General features: G+C 34.9%; 1 long non-coding RNA gene across 1 annotated transcript; it reads left to right on the forward strand.

The window, feature by feature from the left end:
- Positions 1–4,166: 4,166 nt before the first annotated feature.
- On the forward strand, positions 4,167–13,736 carry LOC309627990. Its single transcript, XR_014244093.1, has 2 exons — positions 4,167–12,062; positions 12,819–13,736. It is a non-coding gene; the product is annotated as an uncharacterized lncRNA (long non-coding RNA).
- Positions 13,737–19,979: the final 6,243 nt, after the last annotated feature.

Here is a 19,979-nt window from a genome sequence, read left to right on the forward strand (position 1 = left end):
CTTGTATTATATTTATTTTTTGGTTTGTAAAAACCTTGTGAGTTGTGGAATTCAGAACTTTTATATTGCGAATAATTTTCTCACAGTTAATCATTTATCTTCAGACCTTGATTATGATATTTTTGCCATATGGAAAGTTAATTGTGATATTCTCAAGTTTATCAATATTGTCCTTTAAAGTTTTTGAGATAAGAGTTCTAATTAAGGCTTATCATACAAATGAATAGATAACTAAATAAATGAATTAATTAAATAATTACAGATTGGATAAGAATAGTGTATTAGGGTACTTCAGAGAAAAAGATACAATAGGAAAGATGGCAGAGTAGAAGGATATGCATTCACTCCCTCTTGCAAGAGCACCAGAATCACAACTAACTGCTGAACAATCATCCACAGGAAGACAGTGGAACTCACCAGAAAAGATACCCCACATCCAAAGACAAAGGAGAAGTCGCAATGAGACGGTAGAAGGGGTGCAATCACAATAAAATCAAATCCCATAACCTCTGGGTGGGTGGCTCACAAACTGGAGAACAATTATACCACAGAAGTCCACCCATTGCAGTGAAGGTTCTGAGCCCCACATCAGGCTTCCTAACCTTGGGGTCCGGGAATGGGAGGAAGAATTCCCAGAGAATCAGACTTTGAAGGCTAGCAGGATTTGATTGTTGGAATTTGACAGGACTCGGGGAAACAGAGACTCCACTCTTGGAGGGCACACACAAAGTAGTGTGTGCATCAGGACCCAGGGGAAGGAGCGGTGACCCCATAGGAGACTGAACCAGACCTACCTGCTAGTGTTGGAGGGTCACCTGCAGAGGCTGGGGTGGCCATGGCTCACTGCAGTGACAAGGACACTGGCAGCAGAAGTTCTGGGAAGTACTCCATGGCATGAGCCCTCCCAACATTCACATTATAGGGGTCCCAGAAGGAGAAGAGAGAGAGAAAGGACCCGAGAAAATATTTAAAGAGATTATAGTCGAAAATTTCCCTAACATGGGAGAAAAAATAGCCACCCAAGTCCAGGAAGTGCAGAGAGTCCCAGGTAGGATAACCCCAAGGAGAAACATGCCGAGACACATAGTAATCAAATTGACAAAAATTAAGGCAAAGAAAAATTATTAAAAGCAACAAGGGAGAAAGAACAAATAACATACAAGGAAACTCCCATAAGGTTAACAGCTGATTTCTCAGCAGAAACTCTACAAGCCAGAAGGGAGTGGCAAAATATATTTAAAGTGATGTGAGGGAAGAACATACAACCAAGATTACTCTACCCAGCAAGGATCTCATTCAGATTTGATGGAGAAATCAAAAGCTTTACAGACAAGCAAAAGCTAAGATAATTCAGCACCACAAAACCAGCCTTACAACAAATGCTAAAGGAACTTCTCTAGTGGGAAACACAGGAGAAGGAAAGGACCTACAAAAACAAACCCAAAACAATTAAGAAAATGGTCATAGGAACATACATATTGAAAATCACCTTAAATGTGAACAGATTAAATGCTCCAACCAAAAAACACAGATTTGCTGAATGGATACAAAAACAAGAGCCATATACATGCTGTCTACAAGAGACCCAGTTCAGACCTAGGGACACATACAGCCTGAAAGTGAGGGGATGGAAAAAGATATTCCATGCAAATGCAAATCAAAAGAAAGATGGAGTAGCAATACTCATATCAGACAAAATTGACTTTAAAATAAAGAACATTACAAGAGACAAGGAAGGACACCACATAATGATCAAGGGATCAATCCAAGAAGAAGATATAACAATTATAAATATATATGCACCCAACATAGGAGCACCTCAATACATAAGGCAAATGCTAACAGCTATAAGAGAGGAAATCGACAGTAACACAATGATAGTGGGGGACTTTAACACGTCACTTACACCAATGGACAGATCATCCAGACAGAAAATTAACAAGGAAGCACAAGTTTTAAATGATACAATAGACTAGATAGATTTAATATTTATAGGACATTCCATCTGAAAACGGCAGATTACACTTTCTTCTCAAGTGCACATGGAACATTCTGCAGGATAGTTCACGTCTTGGGTCACAAGTCAAGCCTCAGTAAATTTAAGGAAATTGAAATCATATCAAGCATCTTTTCTGACAACAATGCTATGAGATTAAAAATCAATTACAGGGAAAAAAACTTAAAAACACAAACACATGGAGGCTAAACAATACATTACTAAATAACCAAGAGATCACTGAAGAAATCAAAGAGGAAATTAAAAAATACCTAGAGACAAATTACAATGAAAACACAACGATCTAAAACCTATGGGATACAGCAAAAGCAGTTCTAAGAGGGAAATTTTTAGCAATACAAGCCTACCTCACAAACAGGAAAAATCTCAAATAAACAATGTAACCTTACACCTAAAGGAACTAGAGAAAGAAGAATAAACAAAACCCAAAGTTAGTAGAAGGAAAGAAACCATAAACATCAGAGCAGAAGTAAATGAAATAGAAACAAAGAAAACAATAGCAAAGATCAATAAAACTAAAAGCTGTTTCTTTGAGAAGATAAACAAAATTGATAAACCTTTAACCAGACTCATCAAGAAAAAGAGGGAGAAGACTCAAATCAATAAAATTAGAAATGAAAAGGAGAAGTTACAACAGACACCACAGAAATACAAATCATCCTAAGAGACTACTACAAGCAACTCTATACCAATAAAATGGGCAACCTGGAAGAAACGGACAAATTCTTAGAAAGCTTATAACCTTCCAAGACTGAATCAGGAAGAAATAGAAAATATGAACAGACCAATCACAAGTAAGGAAACTGAAACTGTGGTTAAAAATCTTCAACATACAAAAGTCCAGGACCAGATGGCATCACAGGTGAATTCTATCAAACATTTAGAGAACAGCTAACACCTATCCTTCTTAAACTCTTCCAAAAATTGCAGAGGAAGGAACCCTCCCAACTCATTCTATGAAGCCACCATCACCCTGATACCAAAACCAGACAAAGATACTACCAAAAAAAGAAAATTATAGACCAATATCACTGATGAATATAGATGCAGAAATCCTCAACAAAATACTAGCAAACAGAATCCAACAGCACATTAAAAGGATCATACTGCATGATCAAGTGGGATTTATCCCAGGGATGCAGGGATTCTTCAATATATGCAAATCAATCAATGTGATATACCATATTAATAAATTAAAGAATAAAAATCATATGCTCATCTCAATAGATGCAGAAAAAGCTTTTGACAAAATTCAACACCAACTCATGAAAAAAACTCTCCAGAAAGTGGGCATAGAGGGAACCTACCTCAACATAATAAAGGCCATATATGACAAACCCACAGCAAACATTATTCTCAATGGTGAAAAACTGAAGACGTTTCCTCTAAGATCACGAACAAGACAAGGATGTCTACTCTCACCACTGTTATTCAACATAGTTTTGGAAATCCTAGCCACGGCAATCAGAGAAGAAAAAGAAATAAAAGGAATACAAATTGGAAAAGAAGAAGTAAAACTGTCACTGTTTGCAGATGACATGATACTATACATAGGGAATCCTAAAGATGCCACCAGAAAACTACTAGAGCTAATCAATGAATTTGGTAAAGTTGCAGGATACAAAAGTAATGCACAGAAATTTCTTGCATTCCTATACACTAACAACGGAAGATCAGAAAGAGAAATTAAGGTAACGATCCCATTCCCCATTGTAAAAACTAAAATAAAATACCTAGGAATAAACCTACCTAAGTAGGTAAAAGACCTGTACTGTGAAAACTATAAGATACTGATGAAACAAATCAAAGATGACAGAAGCAGATGGAGAGATATACCATGTTCTTGGATTGGAAGAATCAATATAGTGAAAATGACCATACTACCCAAAGCAATCTACAGATTCAATGCAATCCCTATCAAATTACCAATGGCATTTTTTACAGAACTAGAACCAAAAATATCCAAATTTGTATGGGAACAGAAAAGACCCTGAATAGCCAAAACTATATATATATATACATATATATATACATATATATATATGTATATATATATGTATATATACATATATATATAAATATATATAAATATATATGTATATATGTATATATATACATATATATATAAATATATATATATATATTTTTTGGTTTATGCAACTTTATTGAAGACAAATAAGTCAATTGCCAGCAGAACTGTTAGTTGCTCACTCATCCATTGACAACTTGCATGATTTACTCAGTGCTATATTAAACAGTGTATTGGAAGATAGATTAACTAATAGCTCCAAGCCTCCTAACAATTTAAATGAAAATTACAGTGTTTGTGACCCTTTTTGGGATACAAAGGGTGTTTGACTTCTAATTTCCATTCTCTGTAGAATAACAACAGGTCATTCCTTTATTGACATGCATAAAATACATCACATTTTCTGTTCTGCTGATGCTATAAATTCAAGGCAGAGCTGGTGGATTCAGACTCCCTGACTTCAGACTATAGCTACAGTAATCAAAACAATATGGTACTGGCACAAAAACAGAAATATAGATCAATGGAACAGGATAGAAAGCCAAGAGATAAACCGACGCTCCTATAGTCAAGTAATCTATGACAAAGGAGGCAATATATACAATGGAGAAAAGACAGTCTCTTCAATAAGTGGTTCTGGGAAAACTAGCCAGCTACATGTAGAAGAATGAAATTAGGACACTCCATAACACCATACACAAAAATAAACTCAATGGATTAAAGATCTAAATGTAAGACCAGACACTATAAAACTCTTAGAGGAAAACATAGAACACTCTTTGACATAAATCACAGCAAGATCTTTTTTTATACACCTCCTAGAGTAATGGAAATAAAAACAAAATAAACAAATGAGACCTAATTAAACTTAAAAACTTTTGCACAGCAAAGGAAACTATAAACAAGATGAAAAGACAACCCTCAGAAAGGGAGAAAATATTTGCAAACAAATCAATGGACAAAGGATTAATTTGCAAAATATTTAAACATCTTTTGTAGCTCAATATTAAAAAACCAAACAACCCAATCAAAAAGTTGGCAGAACACCTAAATAGACGTCTCTCCAAAGAAGACATACAGATGGCCAAGAGGCACATGAAAAGCTGCTCAACATCACTAATTATTAGAGAAATACAAATCAAAACTACAATGAGGTATCACATCACACCAATTAGAATGGGCATCATTAGAAAATCTACAAACAACAAATGCTGGAAAGGGTGTGGAGAAAAGGGAACCCTCTTGCACTGTTGGTGGGAATGAAAATTGATACAGCCACTATGGAGAACAGTATGGAGGTTCCTTAAAAAACTAAAAATAGAATTACCATAAGACCCAGCAATCCCACTACTGGGCATATACCCAGAGAAAACCATAATTCAAAAAGACCCATGCACCCCAATGTTCACTGCAGCACTATTTACAATAGCCTGGTCATGGAAGCAACCTAAATACGCCTTGACAGACAAATGAATAAAGAAGATGTGGTACATATATACAAAGGAATATTACTCAGCCATAAAAAGGAATGAAATTGGGTAATTTATAGAGACGTGGATAGACCTAAATTGTGTCATACAGAGTGAAGTCAGTCAGAAAGAGAAAAACAAATATAGTATATTAATGCATATATGTGGAATCTAGAAAAATGGTACAGATGAACTGGTTTGCAAGGCAGAAATTGAGACACAGATGTAGAGAACAAACGTATGGACACCAAGGGGAAAGTGGGTGGGAGGTGGTGGTGGTGGGATGAATTGGGAGGTTGCGAGTGACATATATATATACATAAAAATACTCATTATGACAGGATGCTAAAGTCTACCTAAATAACCTCATCAGGGGAAAATGTACAGCCTTCATTTGGGTAAAAACAATCAACTGAAACACCAGCCCTGACAGTGAGATTAATTTCGCTTTTCCAAAGTGTGTTGTGAGCAACTATACTTCCAGGAGATGCTTCCCAAGGAAGAGCCATGGGGAAAACTAAGTATGGAAAATGCTGTATGTTAAATGTATCTTATGATCATTCACAACACATATTAACATAGTAAACGTTTGTAGTAAAGAAAAAAAATACAATAGGAGATAGATGTGTATGTATGTTTGTGTATATATGAGAGAGAGAGAGAAAGAGAGAGAGGGCGAGAGAGAGAAGCAGAGACACAGAGACAGAGAGTTACAAGGGCAGAGAAATCCATTATAAGGAATTGATGTAAGTTCTAGTCTATAAGCTGATAACCTTGCTAAGGGGAACCCATGTTTCAGATCGAGTCCAAAAGCTAGAAAAACCGATAACAGCTCAAAGCAGTCAGGCAGGAAGAGTTCTGTTTTACTCAGCTTTTTGTCCTTTTCATGTCTTCAACTGATTAGATGAGGCCCATATGTATTCAGGAGGTCAGTCTGCTTTACTCACTGTACAGATTCAAAATATTAATCTCATCCAGAAATACCTTTAGGATACAGAGAATGTTTTTTCAAATGTCTTGGCACTTCACAAAATTAAATGTAAAATTAAACATTACAAATAGCTAGTATATACTTCTATAGCACACTAATTTCACATGGCTTTCTAGGTTTAAATCTCAATTGCACATCACTTATGTTCTTACAATACTTGATGCTATTTAAACTTTCTGGTCACAACTTTTATATCTGTAACACAGAGATAATACAAGTAGTCACTGTCCTATAGACTGTTGTGAAAACTAAATGAATTAATTTGTGTCAAGTGCTTAGAGCCATACTTGGTTGTCACATAGTAAGTGATTGATAAATATTACCAATTAAAACTTTCCCTCACAGTAATATTGTAAATTGTATGTTATAGTAACCTTTAGCAGATGAGAAAAGTTCAAAGTCAATTGAATATGACTATGCCATGTAAAGAGCTAGGAATGATCATAGCTATACTTGTAATAAGAAAAAGCTGAACAAATTAAAAACCAATACCTTTTCCTGAACTCATCTGAGAATTGAGGTTACAGGGCAAACCACCACTGGGAAATATGGAGAGACAGGTGAGTCCAGAGATTATAGCCAAAAATTGCTTATTTGGAGAAGAAGATGATGGAACCATAAGCTGGCAGCAACACTTTAGTGGTAATTTTGATGAATTGCTAAAGGCTGAGTGTAGGCAAGAGTGAAAGAGAGGAACTCCTGGAGCTGCAGTCTTTGTGGGCCCTCATACTTTCATGAACTTTATTCCAATGATCCTATAAGGGTCACAAGATTGAGAACCAAGACAGATAACCTCCTGGCTCTGGCAGCGCTGACGGTTTGGGGGTGAAGTATATATTGTGAAATAACCATAAGGTGTCTTCATAACAAAGAGAAAAAGTTTTACCAGAGCTATTTCCCATGTTCAGGAAGGGCATTTCTTCAGTCTAGATAGGTCTATCCTACCTGTCTCCCCTAAGTTGGGGCTAGGCAATAAGCTAAGAAACATTTGTCATAGTCACAGCCTAGTGACACAGGCCCACTGAAAAACTGAGATTCAATCGTAAGAGTGTTTTTAGAACACTCTAGAATTATAGTATGCTTCCCTTTCCCCAAACTTTACCACCACACTAACAGGGATCTAGTAAAATAACAATGGATTTCTTACTCCTACAAAGAGTATTTAGAGAAACATAAATTCAACAGAGGAGACAAAACAAAGTCACAAGAGGAACTTGAAGCCTCTGGCACCTACAGCTACAATAAACATTAGATACAGCTAAGTTAACACTAGCTAGATTAACATATAACCTCACACAAAGGCCTGTTACCTATGTTCCTTTATTATATCATGATCAGTTTCCAAAAAAAATGATGAGGCATAATGAAAAGAAAAGAAAAAAAACAGATCCGAAGAGAAAAGGCAACAGCAGAATCACACTCAGGTATGACACAGATGTTGGAATTACCCAAAAGGAAAGGTAAAATAACTGTGATTAATATTTTAATAGCTCTAAAAGAAAAAGTAGACAACACGCAAGAACCGATGAATAATGTGAGAGATGGAAACTCAAAGAAAGGATCAAAAAGCAATGTTAGAAGTCAAAAACACTGTAATAGAAATGAAAAATGCCTTTGATAGATTTATTAGTAGATGGAACTTATCCCAGGAAAGAATCAGTGAACTTGAAAATATTTCAGTAAAAACTTCCCAAACTGAAGTGCTAAGAAAAACAAGAATGGATGGGAACAGAATATTCAAGAATGTGGGACAACTGAAAAAGGTATAACATAAGCATAATGGGAATACCAGAAGTAGAACAAAAAGGGGAAGGAACAGAAGAAATATTTGAAGTAGTGATTGACTAACAGACACAAAACCACAGATCTAGGAAATTCAAAAACCTCCAAACAAAATGAATACACACACACACACACACACACACATACATATACACCTAGGCATATCACATTCAAATTGTGGAATATCAAAGACAAAGAGAAGGCCTTGAAAAAAACCAGAGGAGGGAAAACATTTATGTATTGAGAAGCAAGGAAAAGAATTAGAGTGACTTCCTATCAGAAACTGTGTAAGCAATAATTGAGTGTACTAAAGTATTTAAAGCGGTGAGAGAAAGAGGAAAAAAACTAGAATACTATACTCAGGGAAGTTATATTTCAAACTGGCAAAAGAAATAAAGACTTTCTCAGACAAAAAAACCTGAAAAAATTCAACACCCTCAGATCTGCTCTGCAAAAAAAAGGAAGGTAAAATAAAATGCTTTATTTTTATTGTTAATTGATCTAAAAGATAGTTTTGTTTTTTTTTTTTACAAGAAATAATATCAGCACTGGGTTGAGTGATTTTAGCATATGGATAAATTAAATGAATGGTAGCAGTGGCATAAGGATGTGAGATAGAGGTTGGGGATACTCTGTTATAAGTTACCTTCACTTCTCTTGAAGTGGTATAGTGTTATTTGAAGGTTGACTTAGATTAATTGAAAGTGCATCCTGAAAACTGTAGGGCAACCACTACAATATTTATTCAAAAAGTATAATTGATATGCCAAAGAGGAAAGGAAATGAATCACAGAAAATATTTGGTTAAAACTAGAGAAGGCAGAAAAAAGGAGGAAAGAAAAAAAGAGGAAGTGCAACAAGTAGAAAACAGTTACAAACATAGTAGACATTAATCCAACTATATCAATAATACATTTATATGTGAAGAGTCTACATCACATAAGAGATAGAAATTGTCTGAGGGGATTTAAAAAAAAAAAAAGAAACAAGACCCAACTATCTGTGTTCTATAAACATTCACACAAGCTAAAAGTAAAGAGACAGTGAAAGATATACTATGCCAATACTAATCAAAGGAAAGTTGGAGTAGCTATATTAATTTCAGACAATGCATATTTCAAACAAGGAATATTATCAGGGATGAAAAGGGGCATTTCAGAATGATAAAGTGGTCAATTTTCCATGAGAATATAACAATCATTAACATGGATGTACCTAAGGACAGAACATCAAAATACATGAAGCAAAAGCTCATAGAACTGCAAGTAGAAATAGACAAATCCATTATTACAGTGTGAGAATTCAACAATACTCTTTCAGTAATTGATAGATAATGCAAGCAGAAAATCAGTAAGAACATGGCTGTCCTAAATGGCACCATCGACCAACTTGTTCTAATTGATGCTTATAAAATACACATTCTTTTTAAGCTCACGTGTTACATTCACAAAGATATACTACATTCTGAGCCATAAATCACATCATAACAAATTTAAAAGAATAGAAATTATACAAAGCATATTCTTAAGACATGAAATTAAACTAGAAAAAAATTAACAGAAAGATAACTGAAAAATACCCCCAAATTTGGAGTTTAAACCACACAAATCCAAAATACATGGGTCAAAGAAGAAATCTCAAGAGAAATTAAAATACATACTGAATTGAATGAAAATGAGAATACAATTTATCACAATTTATCAGATGCAATGAAAGCACTGAAAGACAGAAACTTTATAGCATTAAATGCATACGTTAAAAAAAAATCTTAAAGCAATAATCTAAACAGTCTAAACTCCTATCTTAGGACACTATAGAAAGGAGAGAAATTTAAGGCTAAAAAAGCACAAGAAAATAAATCATGAAAATTAAGACAGAAAGAAAGAATTTGAAAACAAAAATAAAACTATATAGAAAATCAATAAAACCCAAACTAGTTTTTAAAAAAGATTAATAAAATTGAGAAACCTCTACCAGGATAACAAACTAAAAAGGAAAGAAAACACACATTACCAATATCAGAAATAATACAGGGGTCTTTACTACTGATCTTACGCAAAAAGAAAGGTTAAAAAAGACATACTATGAATTACTTTTTGATAACTTAGAGAAAATGAGTCACTTCTTAAAGGACACAAATTACAAAAATGCATCCCATGAGATATATTTAGTCTCAATAGGCTCATATCTGTTAAAGAAACTGAATAATAACCTCCCAAAAAGGAAGTGCTAGGCCCAGAATAATTCAGGGGTGAATTTTGCCAAAACTTTAGGAAAGAAATTATACTAGTTTTCAACACTCTCTTCTAGAAAATAGACATGAGAGGAACACTTTCTAACTTTCTATGAACACTTTCTATGAGATCAGCATTACTCTAATACTAAACACAGATAAAGACATTGTAAGAAAGACTAACTAAAGGCCAATATTTCTCACAAAAATAGATGTAAAAACCTGCAAGAAAATATTAGGAAATAATTCCAATGATGCCTAAAAATAATTATATACCACCAGAAAATGGGATTCATTCCAGGTATTCAAGTCTTGTTCAACATTTGAAAATCAATCAATGTAATCTACCACATTAACCAACTAAAGAAGAAAAATCAATCAACAATTGATTCAGAAAAAAAAAATTGACAAAATCCAATAACATAGAAAACTAGGAATGAAGGTAATTTTCTCAACTTGATAAAGAACATATGTAAAATATCTATAGTTAACATCACACTTAATGGAGAGAAACTGGGTGCTTTCCTCTAAGATTGGAAACAAGTCAAGGATGTCCCCTCTGACTACTCCTATTCAACATTGTCCTGGAAGTCCTACTTAGTGTAGTTAGACTAGAAGAGAATATAAAAAATATACAGATTGGGAAGAAAAAAATATATGACTCTCTTTATTTAGAGATGGCATGATTGTCTATGTAAAATATCCCAGACACTTCTCAAAAAACAAAAAAAAATTTTTAGAACTGATAAGTGAGTAGGGCAAGTTCATAGGATACAAAGTTAATATACAAAATTCAGTTACTTCCTTATATACTGGCAAGAAAAATTAGAATTTGAAATTTTAAAAATTACCATTTATGATAGCCCCCAAAAGTGAAATATTAGGAATAAATCTAGCAAAATAAGTACAGGATATATACAAAGAAAACTACAAAACTCTGATGCAAGAAGTCAATGAAGAGCTATATACATGGGAAGATATTCCATGTTTATGAACTAAAAGACTCAAATATTTTTAAGATGTTAATTATTGCAAACTTGATCTATAAATTCAACACAATAACTATAAAAATCTCAGCAAGCTATTTCATAGATATGGAAAAACTGATTATAACATTTACATGGAAAAGCACAAGATCCAGAATACCCAACAAAATACTGAAGAAGAAGAAAAAATTTGAGGCATTACACTACCCAACTTGAAGAATTACTATGAAGTACAGTGGAAAAGGCAGTATGGTATTGGTGAACACATAGATAGATAAAACAGAATAGAAAGCCCATACATAGACCCACACAAACATAGTTAACTGGTCTTTGACAAAGGAAAAAAGGCAATCCAAAAGAGAAAGGATAACTTTTCAACAAATGCTGGAACAGTGGAAAGTTCATATGCAAAAATTAAGTCAAAATGGATATAGAATTAAATGTGAAAAACAAAATTATAACCTTGTGGGAGAAAAATCTATGTGACCTTGGGTTTTACAGTGCGTTTTTAGATATAACACCAATAGCATGATCCATGAGAGAAAAAATTGATGAGTTGAATTGTATTAAAATTAAAAATAACTGCTCTGTGGAAAAGGCTGTTAAGAGAACACAAGCAAGGCACTGACTAGGAGAAAATATTCGCAATACTTATATGTTAAAGGAATTTTATCCAAAATACATAAGAAAGTTTAACATTTCAACAATTGGAAAAGAATCCAATTAAAAATGGTCAGAAGATATGAATAGACACCTCATCAAAGAAGATATACAGATGGCAAAAAGCATGAAGATATTTTTGTCATGTGAAATGTTCACTGAAGAGTGACCTCAGCATAAGAGAATTTTATTAATCAAGAGAATGTGATGACCTGTTCTATGAATACCAGTCAACCTCTTTCCCCAGCTACCCCTGTGATTGCCTAGTGGGCTCACATACAAAGCGGCAATAGTGGCAAGGATAGAAGTTATACATGGGCTCTGCAACATGGATTTCCAGTCACTAAGGCTGACCTGGTTATGACCACTGCTGAGTGCCCAATCTGCCAGCAGCAGAGACCAATGCTGATGCCTAGTATGGCACCAGTGCCTGAGGTGATCAGTCAGCTATCTGGTGGCAGTTTGATTATACTGGACAGCTTCCATCATGGAGAGGGCAGCATTTTGTTCTTACTGGAGTAGACACATACTCTGGATATGGATTTGCCTTACTAGCACAAAATGCTTTAGCCAAAACTACCGTTTGTGTTCTTAAAGAATGCCTTATCTACCATCATGGTATTCCACATGGCATTGCTTCTGAATGATGAGTTGAATTGTATTAAAATTAAAAATGACTGCTCTGTGGAAAATGCTGTTAAGAGAACACAAGCAAGGCACCGACTAGGAGAAAATATTTGCAAAACTTATATGTTAAAGGAATTTTATCCAAAATACTTAAGAAAGTTTAACATTTCAACAATAGAAAAAGAATCCAATTAAAAATGGTCAGAAGATATGAATAGACACCTCATCAAAGAAGATATACAGATGGCAAAAAGCATGAAGATATTTTTGTATATCTTCATATATATATTTTAGGAACTAAATTCATGGCAAAAGAGGTACAACAATGGGCCCATGCTCATGGAATTCACTGGTCTTACCATGTTGCCTACCATTCTGAAGCAGCTGGTTTGATAGACTAGTGAAATGGCCTTTTGAAGATTTAATTACAGTGCTCATTAGGTAACAATACATTTCAGGGCTGGGCAAGGTTCTTTAGTAGATTGTGTATGTTTTGGATCAGCACCCAGTATGTGGTACTGTTTCTCCTATAGCCAGGATTCACAGGTCCAGGAGTCTAAGGGTAGAAGTGAAAGTGGCACCACTTACTATTACCCCTAATAAGCCACAAGCAATATTTTTGCTTCCTGTTGCCATGATCTTATGCTCTGCTGGCCTAGAGGTCTTTGCTCCAAAGGGAGGAATATTTCTATTAGGAGACACAACAATAATTCCATTGAACTGGAAGTAAAGACTGCCACCTGGCCACTGTGAGCTCCTCAAAATAATCAACAGGCAGTGAAGGGAGTTACTGTGCTAGCTAGAGTGGTTGATCCTGACAACCAAGGGGAAACTGAAGTCCTGCTCCACAATGGAGATAAGAAAGAGTATGTATGGAATACAGGAGATCCCTTAGGACATTTCTTAGCAGTACCATGCCCGTGGAAAACTACAGCATCGCAATACAGGCAGGACTATTAATTGCACAGACCCTTCAGGAATGAAGGTTTGGGTCACCCAACCAGGAAAAGAACCATGACAAGCTGAGGTGCTTGCTGAAGGCAAAGGGAATACAAAATGGTTAGTGAAAGAAAGTTACAAATACCAGCTACAACCACATGACCAGTTACAGAAACAAGAACTGTACTTATCATGAATATTTCCTTCATATTTTGTTCTTATTAATACATTTATATGTGTGTATATTGCATCTATATACATTTATATATACATGTATTTATTTATACAAGTATTCTTTCCTCTTACTATCCTGTCATGTAACATAAGATGTATTGACTTTAACAGAATAGTATTTATGTTTTATTAATTTTACATCATAGTATTTAAATTATAAGATATCAAGGTGACTTTATTTCCTCTTCCAGGGGAAGGGTTAGTTTTTGGATGTAGGCAGGAGAGATGTATCATATTAGGCAGAATTATGACCTTGTTATTGTCTTTATTTGGAGTTAAGTATGGTGTAGGGAGATGTGTATGAGTGCCAAATTGACAAGGAGTAGACTTTTAATGGTTAATTTTGTATGTCAACTTGACTGGGACATGAGGTGCCCATTATTTCTGGGTGTGTCTGGGAAGGTGTTTCTAGAAGAAATTAGCATTTGATTTGGTGGACTGTGCAAAACAGATTGCTCTCCTCAATGTTGGTGAGCAGCATGCAGTTCTTTGAGGACCTGAATAGAACAAAGGCAGAGGAAGTGAGAATTTACTCTGCCTGCTGGAAGACATTAGTCTGCTGTCTACTGAGATTTACACCATCAGCCCCATGGTTCTCAGAACTACATCACCAGCTTTCCTGGGTCTCCAGCTTTCAGAGGGCAGATTGTGGGAATTCTCAGCCTCCATAATCCTGTGTCCCACTTCTTTATAATAAATATCTACTATTATAGAAATCTCCTATTGATTCTGTTTATCTGGAGAATCCTGACTAACACAGTAACCCAAAATAGCCACTGAAATGTTATGGCATAAAGAGACATAATACTATATGTACTCTACTCACAAATAGTCCAGAAAAAATGTATATGAATATATAAAAATGTGTAGATATGCACACACACACAAACACACACACACATACATATATACATATATTTGTGATTTATGATTTATATATATGTAAAATTATGTGTGTGTCTAAAGTTGAAGAATTCAGGAATCTAGAAATAGATTCCTAGATCTACATATTATTATATAATTATATAATAATTATAATTATATAATAATTATATAATTAGATAATAAGTGTGTTGTTATATAATTATAACATATTATTTTTTTGAATTACACTCGCAAATTTCTGTAAGTTTGAAATTATTTCAAAACATTTTAAAATTTAGATAAATTACTTGACATTAATTTTTTATTGAAGTGTGTTGATTTACAATGTTAGTTGCAGATGTACAACACCCTTGTATCTTATTTATTTATTTATTTATTTATTTATTTATTTATTTATTTATTTATATATTTGGCTGCGTGGGGTCTTCTTTGATGCACACGGGCTTTCTCTATTTGCGACAAGTGGGGGCTACTCTTTGTTGCAGTGCGTGGGCTTCTCATTGTAGTGGCTTTTCTTGTTGCAGACCCGGGCTTTAGGTGCATGGGCTTCAGTAGTTGTGGTGCGTGGGCTTAGTTGCTCCGCAGCATGTGGGATCTTCGCGGACCAGGGCTCGAACCCATGTTCCCTGCATTGGCAGGTGGATTCGTAACCACTGTGCCACCAGGGAAGTCCCTCTTACTTATTTTATACTAGTATTTTGTACCTCTTAATCCCCTTCCCATATCTTTCCCTTCCTCCCTTTCTTCTCTCCCCACTGGGAACCACTAACTGTTCTCTGTATCTGTGAGTCTGTTCGTGTATTTTTAAATTCATTCATTGGTTTCTTGTTTAGATTCCACATATAAGTAAAAACATACAGTATTTGTATTTCTCTGCCTGACTTACTTCACTAAGCATAATACCATCGAGGTCTATCCATGTTGTTGCAAATGTCAAATTTCATTCTTTTTATGGTTTAGTAATATTCCATTTTATACACACACACACACCCCACATCTTCTTTATCCACTCATCTGTTGATGGACACTTATATTGCTTCCATATCTTGGGTATTGTAAATAATGTTGCTATGAACATTGGGATGCACATATTTTTTCAAATTAGCATTTTTTGTTTGTTTTGGGTATATAACCAGAAGTAGAATTGCTAGATTATATGGTAGTTCTATTTTTAATTTTTCGAGGAACCTCCATACTGTTTTCCATTGTGGCTGCACTAATTTACATTCCCACAAACAGTGCGGGAGGGTTCCCTTTTCTCCATACCCTCTCTAGCATTTGCTTTTTGTTGACTTTTTGATGAGTGACATTCTGACAGGTGTGAGGTGATATCTTTTGGTTTTGATTCGCATTTCCCTGATTATTAGTGATGGTGAGAATCTTTTAATGTATAAGACTAAAAATCATCTTGAGTATCTGTCCTTTCTATTATGTTCCTCTTTTTTAAAAAATTCATGCTCTTATAATTATGCAAACAAAATGGAGATCAGATTCTCAGAGCATGATCTATTAGGATAGAATGTAATATTCATGTTCTCTGAAATGATACCTGCTTAATCCAGGCCTCTAAGGGAGATGCTGTTGTTGGTATCTTACTATGCTTTCTGTTATGAACTACATGTTTGTATCCCCCTAAAACTCATATATTGGAATCTTATCCCCCACCCCCAGTGTTATTGTATTAGGAGCTGAGGCATTTGGGAGGTAACTAGGTGTTGAGGGTAAAGCCCTCATGAATGGGAGTAGTGCCCTTACAAAAGAAGACACTACAGCCTGTTTCCTCTCCCTCTCTTTCTCCACCATATGAGGAAACCTGGAAGAGGTCCCTCCCTATAACCTGACCATGCTGGCACCCTGATCTCTCACAGTCTCAAGAACCATGAGAAATAAATGGTTACTGTTTAAGCCACTCAGTCTATGGTAATTTGTTAGAGCAGCCTGAACTAAGACACTGTCCTTGTACATCATGGGATTGTTTTCATTGATATAATTTAACTGATTTTCATATGAGTTAGACAAATACATTATTCTATTCATTCATATTTTGGGAAGCTAAATAAAAATGAAGACATTCACACATCTCTCACAGTCAGTGCATCAGACTTAGTCCTGACTTTCAACTAAATCATGATGCCATGAAATCACGTGATGTGTGTTTGTGTGTGCATGTGCATGCTTCCTCACACATATGTGTACACACATATGCACATTCGTGTGAAACTGGCTGTACTGTAGAAAGAAAGATGGACATATAATCTGCTCTTTTAGAGTTTACATTATAACAATGAGTGATATGTGTAGAATAAGGACATTACAAGTGCCATCAAGTAAAAAAATGGAGTGGTATGAAGTTATTTGAGGTCTAATTTATATTGAGTGGCAAGGGAAAATTTTTGTGAGGAGGTGACTTTTAACATGAGACACAATGATTAAAGAAATCAGTCATACAGAGGTGTGGATGGTGGGGTGGGAAAAGCGGAACATGATGTCCTATGAAAAAGGAACATTGTGTCCTATGAAGAAGGAATATTCTGTGAAGTTTAGGCCTTAATATTAGAATGAATAAAGTTAGTAAGGTTAGGTGTGGTATAAGGCTGAAGAGATAGGCATGGACCATATAATGTACCCCCTTGAGGGTGATAGCAAACTATATTTTAGCCTAAGTATGATAGAAAACCATTTAGGAGTTTTTGTCATAGAATAATATCTACTTATTCAACAATTTTTAAAATTTATGTTTTAAAATTTTATTTTATTGATGTACAGTTGATTTATAATGTCATGTTAGTTTCAGGTGTACCCCACAGTAATTCAGTAATTCAGATTCTTTTCCCTTATAGGTTGTTACAAAATATTGAGTATAGTTCCCTGTGCTATACAGTAGGTCCTTGTTGGTTAGCTATTTTATATATAGTATTGTGTAAATGTTAATCTCCTAATTTGTCTCCAACCTCCTAATTTATCCCCCCCTTTCCCCTTTGGTAACCATAAGTTTGTTTTCTATGTCTGTGGGTCTATTTTCTATTTCTTATTTATGTAAGTTCATTTGTATCTGTTTTTTTAGATTTCACATATAAGCAATATCATATGATATTTGTCTTTCTCTGTCAGGCTTACTTCACTTAGTATGATAATCTCTAGGTTCATCCATGTTGCTGCAAATGGAATTAATTTTATGCTTTTTTATGACTGAGTAATATTCCATTGTATACATGTACCACATCTTCTTTTTCTATTCATCTGTTCATGGACACTTAGGTTACTTCCCTGTCTTGGCTATTGTAAATACCGCTGCCATGAATATTGGGGTGCATGTATCTTTTCGAATTACAGTTTTTTCTGGATATATGTCCAGGAGTGGGATAGCAGAATCATATGGTAACTCTTTTAGTTTTTTAAGATATTTTGCTTGGGTCATTAGCATCAACAAATATTTATTGAGGATTTATTATATGCTAAACCTTGTTCTATAAGTCATGGATATATTAATAAGCCAAACCAGGTGAAAAAAATCATAATATCCAATTTATGTTTTAAAAAGACTCCCTTGCCTGAGTTATAGAAAATGAATTTCAGGATGTCAAGGATTTAAAAGAGAGGCAGTGGAAGGCTTTTATTTTTTTAATATGCTAAGGGGGACAATGGTGTTCTTCACATAAGCAAGTTTAATAAATTTTGAATATATTTTAGATAGATTTAACAGGACTTTTCTTGGAACTCTGGGGAAACCCAGAAATACCTTCGTAGATGGGTTGAAGAGAGAGAAGACTGATTTGCCAGGATCTGGGTCTCTTTTTATTTCTTTGGACAGGCAGCTGCTTTTCTACCTCTTTTATGCATGAAAGGTTTTCAAGTTTATTTATTAAAAATTGTTTTGCAGCTTTAAGAAAGCTGCAAAACATTAATATATGTACTTAATTATATGTAAAGTACCTTAATACACTAATATTAATATATGTAAAGTACCTACCACTGTGCTTGCATCAAAACAACTCAAATTATGTGCTCCAAATAACTGATGGCTATCTTTATTACCTCTTATACTTAAACATTCCATCTGTTCATAGAATCAGGAATGTGGAAGTTTCTTGACTCTTTAAATCTTTACATTTATTTTCAAACCTTTTGAGAATTACCTTCATTTCCTGATAGAATTAGATGTTAATTTCAAAGTCTCATGGATTAGAAATGGATTTAAATCAATCCAATATTTTTCTCATTTACTCTATACTCCCCAGCCCACCCACATATATTGTACAGCACACTCCTTTGTAACCTATTCTAGCTTATAACAATTTCACCTTCAGTTAGGCATAAGTGAACGTTGTGTTTATGGATACTAATTTTCATTGTAGAAAATGGTACTTTGCTAAACCCAGATGCCCTCTCAGAACTGAAGGAATATCCCCCCGAGCCACTAGGAATGGTTCTGGCTATAAGCCTTCAGCAGCAGTCCTCTGGAAGTTTCCTTTGACTACACAGATCCACTTCCTAAGGTCCTTTTACCTTCTTAGGTCAGCCTGCTTAAAATACTGGTCTATATGAGTATATAGACTTGGCCCCTTTACCAACTGAGGATAAATCTGAAGGGCTACCCTAGGTTCACAGATTCCAGGGGGTCACTAGAGACACTGTGACTCCATTGCAGCCCAACTTTTCTCTCTGCCCAATTTTGCTTCCTTTTTTTACCCCTCAGGTGTTGTTTCTGGAACAGTTCTAGATAACTTCTGCTTCTTAAGGAACCCAAATTACATAAGTACTAATGAAGGTTATACAGTAGAAGTTTATATAAATGTTTTTCTTTATTTATAAACATCTCTGTATAAGATCTAAGATAAAGACAGGTATAAGTTCTAAACTGAGATAGTGCCTCCCCCAAATTAACTGTAATTTTGAGTAGGAACTGTGTGTCTAGGCAGTAGGCCCAGAATATTTCATAAAAGGAAACCAATAACCCAGGGTCTGTGCAGCCACTCCTGCTCTGCCCTTTGTGGTCTTTTATTTCTCTCACACGGTGCCTGAGGGCTTGCTTATTGTAGGACTGTGGTCTGCAGGCTTGTTTTCTGTTCTCCCCAAAGGATAAAAATATTCGGAAAGTAAATCTTGTTCGTGCCTGAGACCATAAGT

Source organism: Balaenoptera borealis, assembly GCF_965194805.1.
Source record: "Balaenoptera borealis genome assembly, chromosome: 4".
NCBI classification, from domain to species: domain Eukaryota; kingdom Metazoa; phylum Chordata; class Mammalia; order Artiodactyla; family Balaenopteridae; genus Balaenoptera; species Balaenoptera borealis.